At 43.0% G+C, this 2,500-nt stretch overlaps 1 protein-coding gene across 1 annotated transcript in view; it reads right to left on the bottom strand.

The window, feature by feature from the left end:
- Positions 1–2,500, bottom strand: part of camkk1a (calcium/calmodulin-dependent protein kinase kinase 1, alpha a) — a 33,446-nt gene that overhangs the window by 27,165 nt on the left and 3,781 nt on the right. The window lies entirely within an intron of this gene.

Raw genomic sequence — 2,500 nt, 5'->3', positions numbered from 1 at the left:
GATAGTTCTAAAGATCCACTACTCTAGTCTGATAGCTCTAAAGATTCATTACTCTAGTCTGATAGTTCTGGAGCTCCATTACTATAGTCTGTCAGCTCTGGAGATCCATTATTCTAGTCTGATCATTCTGGAGATCTATTATTCTAGTCTGATAGCTCTGGAGAGCGATTATTCTAGTCTGAATGTTTTGAAGATTCATTACTCTAGTCTGACAGTGCATGGCTTGATGAAACTTTTACTAACTTCCTATTAATGATAGCTACAGGCAAATTAGCAAGGAGAAAATAACTTCAAAGAGACAAAAAACTAAGAATGGATCTGCACACACACGCACACACACACACACACTCACACACACCCACCCACCCACACACACACACACACACACACGCACACACGCGCACACACGCACACACACACACACACACGCCACAGCGTGGAGTGGTATTGTACCAGTGCCTGGTTTATATAAGCAGAGCAAAAATGAGAAAAAGACTGAGTTTAAATGATGAAGGAGAAATAAAATGTGTGTGTGGGTGTGTGCAAATGTGCAGAGATGGACACTGAGTGCAGAACGGCATGAAAGAATATGAGTGAGAAAGAGAGAGTATGAGAGAGACAGAGTGAAAGAGAGAGAGAAAAAGAGAGAGTAAGAGAGAGAGAGAACGGGAGAGAGTTTGAGAGAGACAGAGAATAAGAGAGAGAGAATGAGAAAGAAAGAGTAGGAGAGAAAGAGAGAGAGAGAGAATGAGAAAGAAAGAGTAGGAGAGAATGAGAGAGTAAGAGAGAGAGAGAAAGAGAAAGAGTAGGAGAGAATGAGAGAGTAAGAGAGAGAGAGAGAGGGAGAAAGAGTAGGAGAGAATGAGAGGTGATTGTGTTGCCTGTCTGTCCTGCTGGATCTTGACTAGTGTTGGCACATGCTCAGTGAGTCCTGCACTGCAGTAAACCTTCAGACCGGATAAAAAATCTCTCTCTCTCTCTCTCCCTCTCCCCCTCACACACACACACACACACACAGTGACCGTTCCCACCCCCCTCCCGGCAATATCGCAGTTTGTCATCCCATTCCCACTGAGACCAGACATATTCGTCCACCGTCTGATAAAAAAAAACGTGGAGGTGCTGAGCTGATCATTTTTCTCCCCCCAGTTTCCCCCGTCTCTCCTCCTCTTCCGTCTCTCTCTCTCTCTCTCTCTCTCCCTCCCTTCTCTCCATCTCTCTCCTACAAACTGGCCCCGTTCAGAATGCAGTGACTGTCGACTCCACACACTGTGATGGAAACCAGTCTATACAACCTGGTATACGAGGACATGCAGAGACAGGAGAATAAACGTCCCCACAAAATACAATTTCATATCACTCCCATCAACCCAACCAAACCAACCTTAATTCACTGTTTAACAGAGCGGGTCTTTAACATCTGAAACCCACACCGAAAACAGACAGTATTACCATGACATCCCTAATTATCAATGCAAATCTAATCAATGAGACCATATTTTCTTTTTCCCTGAATAATCCTTATGCTGTAGTGTTTTAAAAAACCGAGTGGGTAATAAATTGTCCTTAGGTGTCTTTTCTGTTGCTGTTTGCCCAATGCACACCCAAAAACCATTCAGCACAACTGAAATCAAACTGAATGAACGGGTGGAGAAATTTTTTCCCTCTTCTTCAGTGACTACAGTGTTACCCATGTCATTATGTGAACGCACTTCAGCTAAAGGCCAGACCAAAAAAAAAAAAACCCTTTCACACAATAGACGTTTTTAACAGTGGGTACGGAACAGAACAAAAACTGGCTTATCCTTTCATTCCAACACTACCAGATTAAAAAAAAAAAAAAAATTCAATCTTGCTGCGAGATGAAATTGAAGAACTCTGCAGGCTGAGCCAAAAAGAAAAAAAAAAGAAAGAAAGAAAAAAAAAAAAAGATGTAAAAAGAAGAGTGAATGAGTTGGCTGTGAGAGAGAAAAAGGAAAGATTTTGCAGCCAACTGAGAAAGGGAAGAGAAGGGAAGCGTTTGAGAAACAGCTGGGTTATTGTGCGCTCGACTGTAACTGTGTTTCAGGACGCAAAAAAAAAAAACCCTAAACCTCCTCTCTGATCTAAAGGGTAATTTTTTGAAATCCAGATTACTGGATAATCCCAGGATTAGAGTAAACAACAGTGTATGTGATATGAGAAACACCAGTGTTGGGAGAGAAGAGACAGGGAGAGAGAAAGGCTGACGAATGTATGAGGATGATTAGGAGAGAGACAGAACGTGGAATGGAATGAGAGAGAGAGAGGGAGACAGAGAGAGAGAGAGGGAGGGAAGTAATCTGTATTCACCTAAATCCTCTCTGCTCGTGTCCGTCAGTGAAGCTGTCAAAAGAGCAACTCTCTGATCTGACAGCACCCACGGTTTGTGTTCAGCATCTCCACACACACACACACACACACAAGCGCACACACAAGCGCACACACACACACACACACACACACAGACATACACACTCAC

This window comes from Chanos chanos, chromosome 15 (assembly GCF_902362185.1).
Source record: "Chanos chanos chromosome 15, fChaCha1.1, whole genome shotgun sequence".
Lineage (NCBI taxonomy): Eukaryota > Metazoa > Chordata > Actinopteri > Gonorynchiformes > Chanidae > Chanos > Chanos chanos.
The sequence above is the reverse complement of the archived record's forward strand: the minus strand, read 5'-3'. Positions and strand labels throughout refer to the sequence as shown.